Source organism: Rosa chinensis, chromosome 4 (genome assembly GCF_002994745.2).
Source record: "Rosa chinensis cultivar Old Blush chromosome 4, RchiOBHm-V2, whole genome shotgun sequence".
In the NCBI taxonomy this organism is placed as follows: Eukaryota; Viridiplantae; Streptophyta; class Magnoliopsida; order Rosales; family Rosaceae; genus Rosa; species Rosa chinensis.
Window position 1 is genome coordinate 42,967,005 of NC_037091.1, and position 21,288 is coordinate 42,988,292.

The 21,288-nt window shown below is 40.5% G+C and overlaps 1 protein-coding gene and 1 long non-coding RNA gene across 21 annotated transcripts in view; one reads left to right on the forward strand and one right to left on the reverse strand.

Annotated features, from left to right (window-relative positions):
- LOC112196182 (putative disease resistance protein RGA1) overlaps positions 1-11,462 on the reverse strand; it is a 29,200-nt gene extending 17,738 nt beyond the window's left edge. For 14 of the 20 annotated variants that reach the window (XM_040519102.1, XM_040519101.1, XM_040519100.1 and 11 more), the window contains exon 1: positions 919-1,057. The gene's annotated coding sequence lies outside the window, so the exon portion shown is untranslated. The other 6 variants (XM_040519103.1, XM_040519105.1, XM_040519106.1 and 3 more) reach the window with 6 other exon arrangements.
- Positions 11,463-12,074: 612 nt separating this feature from the next.
- Positions 12,075-12,876, forward strand: LOC121052636. The gene is made up of 3 exons (XR_005809683.1): positions 12,075-12,216; positions 12,304-12,356; positions 12,825-12,876. It is a non-coding gene; the product is annotated as an uncharacterized LOC121052636 (long non-coding RNA).
- The last annotated feature ends 8,412 nt before the right edge of the window (positions 12,877-21,288 follow it).

A 21,288-nucleotide genomic window follows, 5' to 3' on the forward strand; every position in this document is an offset into this window, starting at 1 on the left:
TCTATAAACACTTGGTGCAATGGAAGAAGTGGTCAATAGACTCAAAACCAATCAATTGAAAATTTGAAGTGGCCCGTTCTCAGAATACCCAACATCCCATGTCCTAGAAAATATGGCCCTATATATACGCTGCAAGCTTAGAATTATGGGTTAAATTCATGAAGCATGTAATTCCATCACTTGTCTGTTTCATTCAGAAACAAAAATATCCCCATCTACTTACCAACTTTGTTCACTTTGGAGGGTCCAATGGTGTTAAATGAAATTAAATTGATGATGAATGGGCATGTATGTAATCCTTGCTTGCAGTTTCTATTGACTTGGCTCCTTTTGGTTTAGAAATCTACTAAACAATATTCTACATTCTATCACTAATCACCAGTTATGAAAAACGTTGAGGACAGTATTGTATAATTGAGAAGAAAGACATAGGGTCCAATCATATAACTCCATATGGAGGTAGAATATTGAAGCTGAAAACCGAGATATTTTTATGCCTCACAATCAATCACAAACCAAATAAACAGAGAAAACCACCTCACAAAGAATCAGAAGGAGAAAGACCCATGCAATAATTTTGGTACCCTAAAGGTTAGTTTTTTCTTTCAAATACGTACTTTGACAAAGTAGAGAATGGACTGATTGATCAATCAAATCACTTAAATTTAATAGTTTAAGCACCCCAAAATTCCAGCCACCATTGGACCTATTTTTGTAGAAAGAGAGGTTCCCGAATATTGATCCTACTTTCTTTCTCTCTTTTTTTTTGTTTTCCCCCAACCAAATAATCCTGAAAAGATTGAAGCCCGAACAATCCTACTCTTTCTTTTCAGCAGATTAAGAACATCAGAGGGAATTACTTCCGACTGCAATCACACCAATGAATCAACACAAACATTATTGACGATGAAAAATTACCAGCTAAAGAATCCTAGCGTTCCAACCAAACAGTAGCGAGCAGCCAACTGCAAGACAACCATAACAGACAGAAATTAGATAAATTGAAACTCTTCAGAGCCAATGAAGACAGAAGAAAATCTGAATCCACGCCCAAAACTAATTATCTCTGCTGCCTCATCAGCAACCGACAACCAAAATCTCTGCGCCAGAAAAGCTCCAATCTCCAGCCATGCAGACTCCTCGCCCTCTCTCTCTGGATCAAAACAGTACTCTTACCTCTCTCGCTCTCCCTCTCCCTCTCCCTCTCCCTCTCCCTCTCTGTTTTAGGCTACCGATCTCACCCTCTCTCTCTTCGTGGCAACAGAACAACAGGACAGATGGCCAGAAAGATACGGCACGACACCGGGGGGCAATCGAGAAAAACTCTAAACAGGCAGGGGCAAAGTCGTCACCACACTGTTCATACGGGAATCACTGTTCATAGGGCGTAGGCGCTTTGGTATATTTAGAATTTTGAAAACCAATCCTTCCTCGCTCTTATATCTGAGTGCTGCCGCAACCTCATTTGCAATTAAAACTGCATCTAAAACCTGCCTAACTCTAGGCCCCATGAGATTGTGAAATAGTATCATTAAGCAATTCCCTAAGTCTTTGAAACAATCCTTCAGCAATAATTTTGTACAAGCTTGAAACTAAGCTGATAGGGCCTGATATCCCCTACTTTTGTTGCTTCTGCTCTTTTTTGGGATCACACGTACATACGTTTCATCGGCAATATCATTAATTATACCATCTTTGCAAAACTCTGAAAAATCACATCAAATCTGCTTTTAAAACCCTACAGCGCTGATACATGGCTTAAGAATAACCATCAGGACCTGGTAACTTTATTTGCCACAATCAAAATCGACTTCCTTGTTTCCTTGTTCTGCAAACGGTCTATCCAACCAACTAGCTTTCCCAATCATTTTTTTTTTGACACAAGGAGGGAAGCCCTTTATTGAAGCAAAAGAAATTACAGAGAAGAAAGGTCAGCTGCTACAGCTGCCATAAAAAAACTAGGAGTAGAAAAATAAAAACTGTCCTGCACTAAGGCATTCCCATGTGCAGCCATTAGATGGGCAACCATATTTGCCCGCCTATTAACATGAACAACCCTCACATTGCCCAGGTCCTCCAACATTAAGTTCAGATCATCATATAATCGACCAAGTACAAAAGTATTGGTAGTAGAGAGCGAGTTCAGTTGCCTCTGAAGCTCCATAGCATCTGTTTCCAAAATAGCAGGGGTAAACCCATGTTCTGCAATAAACCGAACTGCATGCATGCATGCTTGAACCTCAGCGTGTTCTGCTGAAAGTAAACCCCTTAAGCTCCCTGCACCGCCACCCAACATGGTGCCATCCGAATCTCTAACAACAAAACCGAACCCTCCGTCTCTAGTTTCGTGAAAAAAAGAACCGTCAATATTTATCTTACATAATCCAACCGGAGGAGCCACCCATTGTGCACCCCTTCCTCGACGTGGACTGCTATGTGAAGGTTTGGAATTATGAAATCTAAATTCCTGAATGCGAGAAATCGATCTGATGATCACGTCACAGGCCAAGCTAGTCTTATCCTCCCATACACGAGAATTCCTCTCTCTCCAAATACTCCACAACCGACAGAACAACTCCCCCAAATCCCCTAGGGACAGATTACTGGCACAATAGCTCAACCATATAAATAAACTGAAATTATCAGATTGTGGATGAAAGCACACCTGTCCCAAAATGCCATCCTGCTGCAACACCTCCTGTGTAAAAGGGCAGTCCCTACAGATATGCAAGGTAGTTTCAACCCCCTGACCACACAACTTACACACTTGGGATTCCAACTCGACACTCTTCGAAGCTAACCGCTCTAGAGAGGGGAGAATATTGTGACAGATCCTCCAAATGAAGATCTTCGCTGCATTAGGAATCAAGACTTTCCAAAGCTTCTTCCAAAAACCACCATTGACCATCAGATCAAAAGGCCTTCGACATGGAGATGTAGAGAAAGAATACTGATACGCAGTTCTAACTGAAAACACGCCATTACGTTCAAATTTCCAAATCAACCTGTCGGCAACCAACCTCGAGCTGAGAGGAATATGTAAAATTGCCTCTGCCTCCTCCATTGGGAACAAACGTTGGATCCGAGATACATCCCAAACCCCCGTCGCAGAGAGAAGATCACTAACCATAGTAACCTCCTCCTCAGCCAATCTGTTACGAATCGGTTTCCCATCCGGCAATGCAGAGACCCAAGAAGCAGACCAAATGTTGATAGAGGTACCACTACCAACTTGCCAATAAGATCCTTCTTTCAATAACTCCCTTGTGGAGAAGATACTCCTCCACGAGAAAGAGGGAGATGGGTGAGAGCCAGCAGTCCAGAAAGAGCCCCGTGGAAAATATTTTGCCCTATATATACGGGCAATAATGGACGAGGGATTGTTAACTACCCTCCAAGCTTGTTTAGCTAGCATGGCTGAGTTAAAGTTCGATAAACTCCGGAAACCTAAGCCACCCTCCTCCTTTGGATTACATAACGCATTCCATGTCTTCCAATGGATCTTCCGCTTGTCAAGCATTGAACCCCACCAAAACCGAGCACACATTTGCTCCAGGTCATCACAAAAGTTCTTGGTTAATTGAAACACACTCATAGCATAGGAAGGCAAGGCTTGAGCAACAACCCGAATGAGTATGTCTTTCCCTGCACCACTCAACATCTTCCCTTGCCACGCCTCAAATTTCTTAGCCAAGTTGTCCTTGATGTATTGAAACGTAGCGGTCTTTTTCCTGCCTACATAAGTGGGTAAGCCAAGATACTTCTCATGTGAAGCGACTACCTCCACACCCAACAACTCAGACACTGCGCCCCTCATCTCCTCAGAAACATTGCTACTAAAAACAACTGAGCTTTTGTTGAAATTAACTAGCTGCCCCGAGGCTCTTCCATAAGTCTCAATAACATCTTGTATTTCATGACAAGACTCCAAAGAAGCTTGAGCATATAGCATGCTATCATCGGCGAATAAAAGATGAGCTACAGAAGGAGCCGATTCACAAACCGCAATCCCTGGTAGAAGACCTTGCTCCTGCTTCTGCTGGATCAAGGCAGAAAAGCCTTCAGCCCCTAATAGAAACAAATAAGGAGACAAAGGGTCGCCTTGTCTCAAACCCCGACTTGGAATAACCAATCCCCGAGGTTTACCACGCACCAAAAAAGAATAATGAACTGAACTCACACACTGCATGACCATGTCAATCCAATCTTGTGCAAACCCAAACCGGTAGAGAACTTGTCTAAGAAAAGACCACTCCATTCTATCGTAGGCCTTACTAAGGTCCATCTTTAGAGCCATTAAACCCTCGTTACCCTCTCTCTTGTTATGGATCAAGTGCGCTATCTCATTTGCCACCAAAATATTGTCAGTAATCAGACGACCAGGAACAAAAGCGCCCTGATAAGGAGAAATAACCTGAGGTAATATCAGTTTCAATCGATTAGCCACCACCTTGGAACAAATCTTGTAAAGGACATTACAGAGTGCAATGGGTCTCAACTCAGACATTCTCTCCGGATTACTGACTTTCGGAATAAGACAAATATGAGTAAAGTTAAGTTGGCTTAGAAGCTGACCTGTTTGCAAAAAGCTTTGGACCGCAAGCGTAACATCATCACCGATCACATCCCAATAGTGTTGAAAAAATAAAGGAGGCATCCCATCCGGACCTGGAGACTTCGTGGGATACATCTGAAACAACGCACGCTTAATCTCTTCCGCACTGTAAGCAGCACATAACAGACTATTCATCTCCGGTGTCACACAAGGTTGTATCACTGCAAGGGTAGTATTCACCGCCTCTTGATCACAATCCTGTGCAGTAAACATCTTTGTAAAGTACGAGGTAACTATATTCTCCATGTCTTTATCATCCTCACACCACATACCATCCTCATCATATAGCCCCTGCAGCATATTTTTGCGTTGCCGATTCGAAGCTTTACGATGGAAAAAATTGGTATTGCGGTCACCCTCCTTAAGCCAAGTGACCCTAGATCGTTGTCGCCAGAAGGTCTCCTGAGATAGCAAAACCTGGAGATGATCTAACAAGCTTTTCTTCTCACTCTGGACAGCCTCTGAGATTGGTACATCCATCAACTCCTCCATACGAGCACGAATACCGAGCATACTCAGTTGTCTTGCTCGAAAAGTTTGTTTCTGCCATCGATCCAATCTCAAGCGAGTATGCATGATCTTTTTCGTAACACAAAACATTGGTGTTCCCGTGATATCAGTATTCCAAGCCTCCTGAATGACCCCCTTACACTCAACATGTTGCACCCAATACGCCTCAAACTTAAAGCGATGATGACGCGGTCGTTGAACTAAAGGAACCGAGCTCGCCTGCAGCAATATAGGAGCATGGTCCGAATCGCTGGGAGGAAGATGTAGCACCCTAGCATGGCCAAAGATGTCGCACCATGACGGAGTACACACAGCCCTATCTAAACGCAACTGCGTTTCCAAATTCCACCAAGTACACATTGGGCCATGAAATCCGAGATCAAGCAGATCACCATAACCAAGTGCTTCACGAAATCCCCTCATCTGCCTTTCAACCCTAACTGGCCCATCGATCTTCTCACTACTGTTCAATATCTCGTTAAAGTCTCCAATTACGATCCATGGCAGTGAATCCAGATCGCTCAGAGTACGTAACAACTCCCATGAACGATCCTGCTCTCCAGTTTGTGCATATCCATAAAAACCGGTCAGTCGCCATTGTGGTTCACCAGGATGCCCAAAAACAACAAGATCTATATGATGCGCAGAGGAGGAACAAGACACAATACTCACATCCTCGTTCCAAAACATCGCCAATCCTCCAGAATTCCCGTCGCTCAGCACCACCTCGTACTGCTGAAAACCAAGAACACGATGCAGATCCCTAAAATCCACCATCCGACTTATCTTTGTCTCACAGAGAAACACAATTTGAGGACGATTCTGAGAGATAAAGATCTTTCAGCGCCCTCTTCGTTGAATCATTGCAAATCCCTCTGCAATTCCAACTGAGAATTTCCATATTCATGGTATACCAAAACCCGCTTGCCAGAGAACCAGAAGCAAACCCTAGAGCGAACCCTAGGTAAAAAAAAAAAAAAAAAAAACTTTATATGTAATTAAGAAGCTCTATTTTGGCAGGTTAGTAAAATGTAGTATTTTGCTGGTATTTTACTTTTAATATCTTGACTTAGTTGAGGTAAATGTCAATGAGAGGTACTAACCAACTACTACTAGCTTTCCCAATCATACTTAGTATTAAGTTTTTTTAACAAAAAAGTAATTAATTGATCCACAACAGTTGTCCCTCATCTAAAGTGAAAGAATCATCAGTGGATTCTAATCTTTCATTAGAATTCTAATTTTTTTCTGCCACTTGCACTTCATCAAACATTCATGAATTGCCATCACCCTCTCTAGCCCAAGGCACTTTGCCTTTTGCCTCCACATCATCTCTTCCTTGAAAATCGCTCTCCAAAAACTTCCATTCATTGACAATTATTTTTATCACTTCCAATTTTCTCATGAACTTGTTAGCTTCCCAACCTTGAATCCCCCCACTCTTCCACCATTCTTTGAAACAGTTTGGGGGAGTTCTGCTCCACAAATACTTTCAAACCTAAAAGCAGTCGGACCCTTTCTTAATTGGTTTGAATCCAACTGAATAGGATAGTGAGCTGAAGGTTACGAATTGAGTAAGAGCTATTTGCCTGACATGCGGAAATTCCTCCTCCCAGGCGTATGGAATCCTAATAGATGAAAATAATCCTAATGTGGAATTTGCAAAGGAGCATCAAGGAAAATGTCACCAAAACAAAAATAAAACAAAAGATCTGATACTAGAGATGAAAGTTCAAGCCAAAATTGAAATGCAAAGACTTATTATTTCATTGCTTTTGATATTGACAACATAAACATTGACAACACACATGAACTAAAAGGAAACTACTATATCCATGAGAACATGGCAGCAACAATAAGGATCGAAATAGATGAGGCAAAAGTAGATAAACTACTAGATGCAATAGGTAGATGGTGCACAAGTACTTACATTAAATTTTGGACAAAGAAAAGCACATCTGAAAGCTGTAGTTCTGACTAGCATCCATATTTGTAGTCATCTTGAGAAGACTGCAACTTAACAACCATCTACACATACATAGAGTACATTATCTGTGTTCAGAACTCCAGAGTCTTTATTCTTATTATTTTTTTTCATAACAATCTAGCAACTAACATCACCTTCCAACGAAGCATGGTGCTTCTTCATCTTAATGCAGTCCCCTCACCCAACAGTTTATTTTCTAGATATATTACCAACTGAAACTGCTCCAATCTCTACTAACAGGTCATTGAATAAACATACAAAGTGTATACAATGACTTCACAAACAGAGACCATCTGTTAAAGCTCCTAATAATCTCAAGACATTCATCAATAATAAGTTCAGGATTGTGATGAGAAAGTTGGGTTCATAAAACTTCAGACTAAGATAACGAAACCAAATCATTGAGAGATAGGACATATGGTACACCATGTATGTCCTCAGCAAGGCTTATAGAGTTATAGTATTGGTTTATATCACCGATCTTTAGCCAGTGAAAGACTGTGAACTGGACAATAAAGGTCACAATTCATCTAATTCTAATTCAAACAATGAAACAATACCCATGACATATTTGAAAACAAAGCACCAAAAAAGTTCGAGGAACATAACATGAAGAGGAATGGGCGATTGAGATTAGAAACCTGGATACGATCACATGACTTCAAATTCCAGAAAACCAAAGAGCGATTTGAGCAACTCAAAACTCAAACCACCTGCGCCTACCAGCAACACTCTCACAGTCTCACTTGCTTTTCTGAGCTGCAAAATTTTGAAAAATAATTTAACAAAGAAAGCAAAATTGGAAGCCCAAAACAAAAATAAATTGAAAATAGCAGAAAATCAGGAAAATAGGGGAAAGGGCTTGAAGGGTTTACTCTGGGACCAGGCACAAAGGTGAGTCTGATGAGATTGTTTTTGCTTTTAAATATTTTATTGATCATGAGATACAATAAAAGAAGACAAGAGCTCCACATCAAGGAGACCTGACCCAAACATCAAGAACCAGAAATCTACACCAAATATAATTACTTAGCTGTAAACATTAAACATAAAAGACTGTATGCCTAGTACAAGAATTCTGCCAAAATGGGAGCCCACAAAGCGCCCTAGGCTCCTCCACTCTTACACCTCTATAATCTCCCAAAAAAAAAAAAAAAGAATCTATTTCTAAGCACCCAAAAGACCACTAATACCCTGCAACCCCATAGAACTCTAGCCATCTTTCCTTTGCCAAAGCCAAGATACCTTGCATTTAACAAAGAAAGACTCCCTGCTGGAATCTCTGAACTCAAATCAGCCTCCATATACAATCTCAATGAGAAGCAATTTCACACTGCACAAAAACACATCCATACTCTCTCCCTTCATTTTACATATGACTCACCAATAGGGAGAAAAACAAGAACTTGGCCTTTGTTGAAGCATATCACAAGTAATAACCCTCCCATGTGCCACCAACCAGCCTTAGGTGGAATCTTTGCCTTTCATGTAAAATTTGCAGGCAAGAAAGCTAAAACCGAATTATCATCAGTCGAATCTGCAGAAAGATTGACAAAAGAAAGCTCCAGAGACTCCAACTTCTTTCTACTCTTATGACCTTGGAATCTTCCAAAGTGACTCTTTTAGAACAACACCAATGGTGAAGATAACTCTCTTACCTCCTCAGCATCCGACAAGATTTATTTTGCCACCCAATTTAATTTTGAAGCTTATGTAGAATATAATTATACAACTAAAAGATTAAGAGTCGATAGTCTTTAAAGCATTTCATTTATAAAAAAAATAATAATAATAAAAAATAAAAAAAATCAAATCAAATCAACCTAAGTCACTTCCATTTATAAGCAAAAGTCCATCCTCGTCAACATTTTGAACATTCAAGACAACAAGGTTCTGAATACATCCACTTGCCAATCTAATCAACAAAACCCTAAAACATAGCTAAGAAAATGACCCACAAAATAACAGTTACAACCTGGTTCAAAACAGAAGCACACCCTAACTTTCGTGCCTGAGCAAAAATAAAGATGGGGGATTATAACCTGAAAGTCAAAATTCACTGAATGTTCTTGACAAATATTGGGGAAGCATGAGATGAGGGTGTGGGTGAGTTAAATCATATGTATATGATAAAATTTACAATTGAGAAAGAATGTTCCTGACATTTTTTATGTGGGAGACAGTAAGACAAAAGTGAAAAAAAAATTGAAATTTTTCATATCATAACATGTAAGAATAAGTATCAAGTTTGAAGAACAGACAAAAGAAAAACTCATGACTTTCTCGGAAAAGGAATAAGCATTCTTACTTGGTTACTCATCAATTTCATAGGATTCAACCAAAACATATGACAAAATTGAAAACATGGAAACCAATACTCTAAACCTCCTAACACTACAATCATTAGGAGGCAGGAAACTCTAGCACATAGCAATGTAAGTACCAAGAGGGGATTCAACTACAGACACATGGGAGCAAACAATGGGCCTGACCATTCCTACTACCCTCTCGATGGTGAAAGGCTGAAAGCAATGCTGGAAAGTGATTAATAGCCATAGAATTAAAGAAAAAGCAAAAAACCTTACAAGTTGCATGGAAGAATGGATCACATAACAGGTTGAAACATCACTTCCTTCTAAGATGTCCCCTAGACATGCAACAACAATATGTTATTTCTTTGAGTAAAGCTTATTAACCAAAAAAATAACAATACCTTCTCCAGTACAGAACCTATGCTAAAACATGAAGTCCAAAACATGTAAGGAATCATCCAACCTATCCCTTTGTGAGTGACAATGAATCAATCTCCAAAAGGTTCTCTGCCCTGATTTTAGCTTATTGCTTAGCATCAGTAAGAAACTAAGAACCATTTCATTCCGTCTGCAACATCACCTTGATCACACAGTCCAATAGTGATACAATCATGGCTGCCAGAACTTGTTTCCCGACCTATTTTCTTCATATCATTCCACAACATTTTGCTTCTTCTACTCTTCCACCTGACCAAGCTTTCAATAAGTGGGGCATAAGAGTAAGCTGATGGCTGTAAACCGTGAGTCAGGAACTCTCTAAATAAGTTCCTACTCTCAGCTATCTTAGCATTGTTGCAGAAACCTTGGATTAGAGTATCGTATGTTATCACATCACAAACAGTATACTTCTTGGGCATTTCTTCAAAGTTCAGACAATTTTATATGCCCTCATCAGTTCTTCCATGCAAACAAAGCCCTTACATCATTCTGTTGTAACTGAATGGTTTCTTCACAACCTTTATCACACATATGGTTGTTCAAGATCCTGGCCTGTTCAAATCACCACTCTTTCCAAACCCATGAATCATGCTATTGTTAATTTGTTAGCGTACTCATTTGGATAATATCCCTTGTCAATCATCTCAAACCATAGCTTCCTAGCTCCTCGAAGCCAACCCATCATACAAATACCATGGATCATGGTTATATACATGACAATATCTGGAGCATAGCCTCTAAGCTTAAGATCATTTGAAATTCGGAAACCCTCAAACACCTTCCCTATCTTGCACAACCAATTGATTACCTCTTGAAATGAGAACTTTATGAGAGACACAGTTTTTGATTCGGACACTATAGTATATTCTTTCTCCTTACAGTCCCCAGAGATCAATTTATCGAAAGCAGCATTCCAGGGACTACTCCATCTTGCAAAACCTGCCAACGAAGTCCATACCCTTTTGAAACCTCAATATCATCACAAAACGCTTAAATCCAATACCCCCACAGTCTCAACATCAACATCGGGTACAACACCACATTCTACCCTCCCAACCTAAGACACCATGACAGAGCCACATAACAAGTAACAGGCACACTCCTGCCCCTTTCGAACATATAAAACACATCAGAAAAGCTTTTGCAGCATTGCAGGCCTTAGCCTCCACAAGAGGAAATGGGTCTTTCTAGCTCTAGCTATAATTGCAAGTTGTGTATTGAGAATGGAAATTAAGCTCAATATCATTGAACAAATGGTGAAAAGAAGAAAAGGTTAAAGCATGAGATTTTACTTACAGTGGGATGGGCTTTCAGCTCTGGCCGTCAAGAAGGACGAGTTTGAGCTCTACCGTCTCTACTACTCCGACAGCTGGAGACAACAATAACATTTTTGAGCTATTTTCAACTTTGACCAAAACAGGCCTTTGCAGTTTTGCGGCTAAGGAAGTGACACCAAATCCAAGTTGAAGTAGATTTTAATGTTCTTATTGACATCCTCCACGGGACGATTTCCTGCCCTTGGGACGATTACAATGCCAAGAGTTGCTCTTCAATTTACTACAAGCATATTTCGAAGGAAAGCAATTGGTCATGTTGGTTTCTCATACTTTGTATTTTGACTCCTACGTTGTTTTAAGAGGTTTGGTCGGCGCCCGGGGGAGGTTAGATTGTGAAATTATTTATATATCCTTTAATAAATATATGTCAGTTGACTAACACCGCAATGTTATTAACGACGTACTTATGTTGGGGGTGGGCAAAAGCTCAAATGTTAATGTTACACCCCATATCTGATATACCTTTTTACTGAGTTACATGAAATTCTTTATGGTTACCGTTCGCGGTTATAATTTTAATGTTTAGGGGGTGGTTAAAAATTGACTTTTTATGAGTTAAAAATTTGAGAAAATTTCCTTCATGAAAGTTGTAGAGGATGTTAAACAGAGCGCGTGCATATGTGGTACGTAAAAATCGGAGTTCGTATGCAAAAGTTATGAGTGAATTACGAAAATTACTGTTCATGGTAAATTTTTGATATATAAGGAAAGTTACCCGGGTAGGTTTCCAAAACCGGAAACCCACCCCTCTTTCTCTCTCTCTCTCTCTCCCCGACTCTTCCTCCCCTCTCGGCCGAATTCTTTCCCCTTCGATTTCTTCCTCTTCCGGCCGACTCCGGACGTAATCCGGCCACCCCCAAGCTCGGTTTCTTCCCCCGGTCACGTCTGTGGAGGTATCTTTGGACGATTTGGCCGGAAAAGCTCGGATCGAAGGAAATTCCTCCCCGGTTGCAGTTTTGGGATTTTGCCGATTTCCGGCCATTCCGGCCACCTCCGGCCGCCATATTCCCATCGAAGGTACGGTTATTGATGGTGATTATTTTCCCTAAGGTGGTTCGTTCCAATTTGCATTGTAGAAGCCGAATTGATAATTTTCCATTCTAGGGTTCTTGGAGCTTCGGGACTTTCCTTCACCGGCTCGATTCGGCCACTTAGAGGTAAAATTGATCAATGTTGTAGTTGAGAAGTTGTTTGGGTCTGTTGAGATGATGTTGTTGCCGGAATTTGGTGGTCATCGGAGAAGGTCGCCGCCGGCGCGTGGGGACTGTAGGTAGTGCGTGGAGGCGCGTATAGCAGGGTTTTAGATGTCGTTTTAATCCCCTATACCAGTTACTGATTGTAGAATGTAATGTGTGAAGTTTGGTTGACATCGGTGGAATTTCGGATTGAGTTTAAATTGTATAATTAACGGTTTACGTGAATTCGAACGCCGGAATTATTTCGAATTCACTCGAGAATTAATTCATCGATGATTGAATATTGTCGGAGTATTAAGGATGGATGTTGTAGAGTGTTGAGAAGTCGGTTTTAGGAAGGGGGATTATTTTGAATTTCCAATTATAAGTATCGTAAAGTTAAAGTTCCGTCCTGTGAATTATATATATTTATGAATGTTATTCGTACAGGACGAGAGGAGTCTCCACACGAGGAGAATCACGAGCGACGTCAGGATTGACCGCATATTGTGAGTGGACTTTTGATTTTAATTGATGCATGCAAATTATATTCCGCAAGTTTTGAGTTTATCGATTTATCAATTTAATTATCGAGCATTTTATTTTGGTTTGGATTATTAAATGATTTATTGGTTTGAACTTTTGAATTTAGATTCATTATGCTCGATTTGAGGATTTTGATTTATGCGGATTCGGAAATCGATACTTATTTATACCCTATTTATATTTGAACCTGAGATGAGCTTGGCGTGCGGGGTCACGTCTTTATTCATTGGATTCCGATTTTTCGAGATAAGTGGGGAAATTATACAGATTTACTGGCTTTTGACGATCTTCTTCCTCACCATACGCGGGTCATGTGAATAGGTCTCCTCCTCACTTACTTTGTGTTTGTGAGTGGCAGTGAGGTAGCTTTCTCCTCCTCACGTGGGTGGTAGTCGAGGTGATATTCTCCTCCTCACACAATCTATGTGTGAATGGAAGTTGAGGTTATTAGTTCTCCTCCTCGCACAATCTATGTGTGAGTGGCAGTCGAGGGTAGGTTGAGCCTGAGGGGCTCCATTCCCGTATGGTGAACCCATTTTCCCCATGTTCTTTTGTTGTTGTTCTTGACTAGCGGGGCTAGTCGGTCTTTTCTTAATTATTGCATGCATCGGGAGTTTTTAAAGAAATAAATGTGGGAAAGTATAAAATCTTTTTTGTTTAAAGTTATTTATTTTTGTCCACTCACGCTAACGTTTTATATACTTTTCCCTGGGCCCTTCGGTTTCAAATGCCCAGATTACAGTACTGTTGCTCGGTGTACGAGAGTGAGCCATAGTGACCGCACCTGCTTCCGCCATCACATTCTGTTACCTGGTTAACCTACTATATTCCTTGTCTATTTATATTCCTAGAATGCTCTGATTACTAAGGGATATGTGACCCAACTTATATGTATTATATTTGAGGTCTATGACCTAACTTTGGTGATTGTAGTAACTTGTACCTTTCGGAGATTATATATGATGTTGTTAGCCTTGAGATGGATTGTCTGAATTTGGGAGCAGGGTGGCTCCAGGAGTTGTGGTTGGTTAATTAGAAGTGAATTTTGGTTTCCGCAGGTTTTTGGGTTAACCATCTTTAAGGGAGGTTATGCCGAAATTTTTGGTAAATCTCCTTTAAAGGTGGGTCCCGCAGGGCCACTTCGGATTCCAGAGTGGAATTCGGGGTGGGTCTTGTCAGTTAATGTGATATTTTTGAAATTTAAGGTATTAAAGTTATTTATGTCAAACACTGTTTACATTTTTTCCCACGGTTAAATGTAGGAATGCCAACACTATTTATACTAACAAAATATAGAATTATTCGTTCGTCATCAATTGGGGAAAGGTAATAATAATACATAATAAGAGTTGATTTTCCCATCTGCAAAAATATTATTATCATGCATTTTAGCTCTCACTCTCCTCCCTCAGTCCCTCCCTCCCCCTCTCTCTCTTTGGAGCAAAGAAGCAGAATCAAGCGGCATGCAATCAAAACGGAGAAAACTCACTTCTTCAAAGCGGTGCGATTAGGAGACGAACAAGGATTGGCACTCCTGATCTTAGCTGTCCTACAATTCGCCAAAGAAAATCTCCTAATCAAATCAAACACTCAAAAAATAGTGATCAGGTAATTGAAATCAAAAATGAAAATTGCTTGCCAAAGAAATGGAATGATGGGCAAATCAAGAAGCACGTGTCCTTCTCTAGAGCAAACACGCAGGGGCAAAGCCAAAACAGACGAGAAGAGCAAAATAGGAAGCACACTCGTTTTCCTTTCATACATATATACATATGTATATACATATATACATATGTATATACATATATACAGAGGCCGGTTCTGAAGCGGACGTCCGCACTTCGCTAAAGTGTGGACGGCGAGTGAAGTGCGGACGGCGACGGCTGCTCGGGGCTTGGCAGACGGAGGCCGGAGGCATCCTAGACGGTTCTGGGCAGCGATCGAGGTCGGAGGAGGTCGAGGTTGCAGGTTTTGGGCAGCGACTCGACCTGCAACTGCAACTTTCTGGGCAGAGCTGCAACCTCGTCCCAGACCGATCCGTCCTACCCCTGGCCTCAGTCCGGCAAGTGGCGCCGCACCGTCGAAGCTTGATCGAGGCTGCTGCATCGACTTCTGCACTTTTGAAACAGTGCAGACGTCCTCTTTGGGACCGCTCCGTGTATATATATATACACACACACACACACACACACACATACATATATAATTTTATCATTTTTTTAATTCATCATTTCCACTTCTGTAATTTTCGTTTTGGAAATCAGTATGGTTGAGTTTTAGAAAATTTCTTTAAGAAAAAAAAATACAAATAATTGTCACAGTGGTCATAGTTTGCATTTGCACGCGCACTATCTTCTAGTCAAGTACCCTTTGTTTTAACACAATACGTATGAGACACGGAATTGAATAAAGGGAAAATGGTTCATACGGTATCCCACATTTGCCTCCTTATAACTTTTGGTACCTAAGCTTTGAAAAATATCAATACGGTACCCGAGGTTCTTGGCCTGACTGAGGATCGGTACATATTGCCGTAAGCACCGTTACTAAAGTTGTCAAGTGGCAATTTTTGAAGGGTATTTTTGTCATTTTATGTCTTAATCCTCACTAATTCCAGTCATGTCCCAACTACCCCATTAGCACCACCAGCAAGCTCTTTTCTCCTCCTCCACCACCAGTCCACCACTACCAGACAGAATACAACGAGCAAGAAGCAGTCAAGTACAATGAACCGAAAAGGAAATCGGAGCTGCCCAAAGTGATTTTAGGGTTAAGAATAACAAGGTCTCCGAGTTTTTCCAGCAAACCCATCTTCTCATCTTCTTCCTCCTCAAACTCATCCACGCCTTGCCTTCAATCCCAGCTAGTCTCGAGTCCAAGAAGACCGAAAACCATCATCTATCATCACACAAAAGCTTCTATATATATATATATATATATATAAATATAATTGATGGTCGTTAAGGCATTGATAACTGCCTTAAAGCTAGTACGGTTCAGGTTGGACAGATTCAGTTCGTCCATTGGTTTAAGCGAGTTAGATACCTTAAAGACCATCAATTTCATTGAAATTTTGCAGAGATGATCTATACATTAGTACCTAAAAACTGAACGGTTAAGATGTGGATATGCGACCGAAAAGTGACCCTAAACCCTAACCTCGCTCTGAAATTTCAAAGCGATGCCTCGCTCTGGATAAGATCTGTATAAATATATATATATATATATATATATATCACCATGAATCCGGACAATTCCTAGCCACAAGCATTGACACTGTGATCTCCACTTCTTACCCAACAGTATATGCGAATCTTCTCTTTTTGATTGTTCATATATTCATCCTGAGCCAAACCCAGATAAGATCACAACTAAACACGATCCCAAACTCGATTATATAACCAAATTTTCAAACTTGAGCACCACCAATCCTGCTAAATTCTGAAAGAAACAGACTTTCCACAAGTGGTCAACCAAGACCAACATGCAACAGAAGCCAAAGGTCCAACCAATCACAATCAATGTCCCAAATAAAAGTCAAGTACAGATTGGTTGCACAGAAAAACTATTCTACAACTAATTCAAAGCAGATTCTAATCACAAGACTCCAAATTTCCCACTTCATTTTTCCACAGCAACCAAACACAGAATGATAAGTACAACCACCAATTTACACAATTCCATCAACCAAAAATGGAACAGAATTTCCAGTCGAAAATCCAATTCCAAATTCTACAGAAACTTTTAAAGCTAAGAGCTTTAGATAGCTTTTTGAAGACCAGAGAGAGCAGGGTAGGGATGGGAATGGCATGAGTGAAAAAGGAAGCTTTAAAGACCATAATTCCGACTCGAGCCGCAGCTTCTCCGCCTTGAGCCGCAAAGCCTCCCTCGTTTGCTCCATCCTCAGCAGCCACTCTGAGACGATTCGGAAGCTTGCGACGAGGCCGGAGAGGCGCGCCGACTCGCCGTCTGAGCCGGAGTTGGTGAATGTAAATTAGAGATAGAACTTGGATGGATTTTTTGGAGGTTTTTGTTTGATCTATTGGTGCGGTGGTGTCTTTCGATTGATTTCAGTTTTGGGTTGTTTATGTTTCTCAAAATTGTGGATCTTTGATCTAGAAAGAGGGAGAAGAAGAACAGCGGGACACAGAGGAAAAGATCGTTTAGAAAAAAAAATTTTAATAAATTAATATATGAATGGACGAAAATACCCTTCAAAAATTGCCACTTGACAACTTCCATAACGGAGCTAACGGTAATATGTATCGATCCTCGGTTGGGCCAAAAACCTCAGGTACCGTATTGATATTTTTCAAAGCTTAGGTACCAAAAGTTATAAGGAGGTAAAGGCGGGGTACCGTACGGACCATTTTCCCTTGAATAAAATATTGGAAGACTCGGTGTCCTAAGTTGTCTAGCTAGATATATAAGGCACACGCATTGCTTCATCCTTGAGAAAGAGACTAAGCACCTTTCTTCACAATGTTTCATTGTCAACGCCCTTTGGACAAGGACGGCTATGTTGAATTGGGACAACCCACAGCTTCCTGTGTGGCGTCATTGAGTGAAAGCTACAAATTGTTTGGCAAGAGAAAGAAGAGATGGGTGTCCAGAGGATGTGCTTTAACGGCCATCATTTGAGTTAATCGGATGGAAGAAATAGAATATTTGTTAAAGATTGGAAGGGGGATGACCAACTGCTATTGGATTAGAGGTATCTGTCATCCAAAATATGGGATGAGATCCAAATCCAAATCCGCTTTCTCCCAACTAGTTAATGAAAGAGAAAAGGACTAATGAAGATAATCAGATAGTTGAGTTTGGATTACAATAAAGGTTGCCCGGCATGCCCTGTGCGATTGGAAATTTGAAAGCCGCGTACAGTTTTGTCTGGTGAGGTGTTGTTGCTAGCGTTTGCGATGGCCATGGTGACCGGGGTCTCGCCATAGATTATGGCATCCTTAAGGTCTGGAGATGAGTCAGTTGCACCAATACTGCAGCTGGAACTTTCACTACATTTCCTTCTCACAACTGAAGATGTCTCAAGTTGAGTTATCTTCACACTTCCATTGGGAACTTTTTTAGAATTTTAGTACCGTACCTATGTTCTCAATGTCTCTGAGGGTTATAGAGCTTACCAAAAAGAATTTGGGAGAGCTGTGATTTTTGTCTTGAAATTTCGATCGATCAACTTACCAATAGAAATAGACAACTCCTCAATCTCTGCCCCATATAAATGTAAGCCATGCAAAGCTCCCAATATCTGTTCTCGCCTTCCCGGAAGCTCAAATTTTGTGGAAAGGAGTTTTCTAATACACTATCAGAATAACCACTGCCTGTATCTTCCATCTCTTGATTACTTTTGTGAAGCAATCCTTCTGCCGTCCAGAGTAGGATCCACTTAGCCTTGTCTATTTCAATATCTTTTATGAACACCAAGCAATATGAAAAACAAACGCATTGGAAGGTTTTATTTAAATCCTATTGTAGGATCCGAAAATCTTTTCAATCCTAATGTACTGATATCCGAATTAAAATCAGACGTTTGAAAGGAAAAGCCCATAAACCAATTTAAGAAAGTTTGAATGCTTTGGATAAAACCTTCCAAAAATTTGCATATCAGTACATTAGGATTGAAAAGATTTTCGCATCCTACAATAGGATTTAAAGACAAGTTCAGTCCTAACCACTTGACAAGCATGCACATGTATGCAAGACATACCTGATTAATGAGAGTTGTGCATGAAGCTTGAAGCATTCCATTCTTCTAAGGATCCAAGAGTAGAAAGCTATTACATGAAAACATGACTCTTAGTTGTTGTGCTTAGGAAAGGCCAATCAATTAAACATTGCACTAACAATCTCCCCCTTTGGCATTTCCTAGGCAAAACAACGTATACATTTACCCATACAATAGTTGATGGGAAAATGGTCCGTACGGTACCCCGCCTTTTCCTCCTTATAACTTTTGGTACCTGACAAAAAAAAAACATCAATACGGTACCTAAGGTTCTTTGCCCGACCGAAGATTGGTACATATGGCCGTTACCTCCGTTACGGAGCTTGCCAGCTGGCAATTTTAGAAGGGTATTTTCGTCCATTCGTATATTAATTTTTTTTTTCCTCTTTTCTCTCTCTCTCTGTTCTTTTTTTCTTTTCTCTTCTCTCTCTCTCTCTCTCTCTCTCTCTCTCTCTCTCTCTCTCTCTCTCTCTCTCTCTCTCTCTCTCTTTCTGTTCTTTTCGTCCATTCGTATATTAGAGCCCCACCCTTGGAGAAAAACCGAGCAACTGAAAATGCAATGTCTTCTGCTGCTCTTTGTGAAGGAGGGTCACCAAATACTCGGTACCTGTATTGATGAAAAGAAGGAGAAAGATGTACGTTCAGCAGAAGATATTGAAAGGGATTGATAGACGTTGCTAAGGAATTTATGTACTCACTGAGCTGTCCAATTCTCAGTCCATAGAGCAGGCTTGTTGGGTTTGTTAGGTCCTGAAAAAGTATCTCCACAATGCCTTCCGTTGCAAGTATTAATCTGTATAGGAATCAAATTTTTTCAGATCGAAGGTCCCGACAATAACAATAATAAAACGAGTAAATGGACCACATTGTAATCTCATTATAGTCCTACACTTATTGAAGATCTGTTCTATAGATGTGGTCTACCTAGTATTACTCTTCATTCTTTGTTCGACTACAACAAACTTGCAACTCAATTACTTACCACTGGATCAGGAGCATCCTTTTGCTTGCACATGATCCATGGCACTCCAATATTCTGCCCAACTGCCAGCTTTGCTGCCCACTGCACATATGTATCTCCCAACTCTCTATATGCAAGTTGGATTTGATTGTACTCATTTTCAATCTGTTTCAATCAAATATAAATCAAAGCTCGATCATTTAGCCAAAATAAAATATCAGTGAAGATTAATAAGGGTCTATAAACCTGAGCTAAGATGATTGGACCTCCTTGTGGAGCAAATAGCTTTTCATCCTTCATCACCTTCATTATCTTGTTCACATATTGCTCCATGTGTTTCTGCAAAGCATATTTATATTCAAAGCATCATGTAATTGTGCACATGATTGTATTAATAAGATTTGAAATTGAATCAATTGATCAATTAGTACCTTGTATGGTTCATTATCTGATCGGAAAGTGACTCCTTGCTTATCAGTTCTTCTTTCTTACTTCTTCATTTCAATCATCCTTGAGAGCTAGCTGCAACAACAAAGAGATCTTGCATCCTTGAAACAACACAGATAATCAAGCATAACCTATCACCCAAATTCTCATCTTTCTATAAATCAAGCATAACCAACAACCAAAATAGTTGAATTTGCTTGCACTGAATTAAAATTGGGATAGATACATTCATTGCAAAAAGATGGAACTGTCACCCATGTCCTCTTGGAGGCCGGTGGAGGACATGGGCTGCGGCGGCGATCGAGTTGGACTCGGTGGTGGGTCGGCGGGAAGGCTCTGTGGAGAGAGAGAAAAGTGGTGGCGGTGAGGTGAGCCCAGTGGAGGAGAGGGCCAGATTAGGAGGACGACGGAGCCTCTCCTTTGCTTTGATCTCCTCTCTGATCTCATCTCCGCCGTCGTCGAAGAGCCCAAGGTCGATCTGCATATGCTATTAAGATTGAACTCTTCGTTGATAATTGGATGAAGTTCTGTTTCTTTGTAGTTTTTGCTATGGAAAATGGATTTGATTTGTGTTATTGTGGAAATGGTGAACTGCAGGAGTCGATGGGCAGCCATGGGAGTGGAGAAGAGGAAGAAGGAGAACAAAGGAGGAAGAATTGAAGAACGAGAACAGAAATTAGGAAAAAAGAAAAGAAAAAAAAAGAACAGAGAGAGAGAGAGAAGAGGAAAAAAAATTAATTAATATACGAATGGACGAAAATGCCCTTCTAAAATTGCCAGCTGGCAAGCTCCGTAACGGAGGTAACGGTCATATGTACCAATCTTCGGTCGGGCAAAGAACCTTAGGTACCGTATTGATGTTTTTTTTTTGTTAGGTACCAAAAGTTATAAGGAGGAAAAGGCGGGGTACCGTACGGACCATTTTCCCATAGTTGATCCTATACTACTATAACCAAAGAAATATGAACTTCCAAGTTGTAATCTGCACGCAAGAAACATAACACCCGTGAAGAACATGTATGGTACTATGGTTGAAGTAGTGTAAGCATAAGCCTATGAAACATTAAACTTCCAATCTACATAACACCCGTGAAGAACATGTATGGTTGAAGGAGTGTAAGCATAAGCATATGAAACATTAAACTTCCAATCTCTCCCCCTTTTTGCCTATAAAGGACAAAGGGACCAAAGCATATTGTGCACAAGATTTCGCTCCTCTT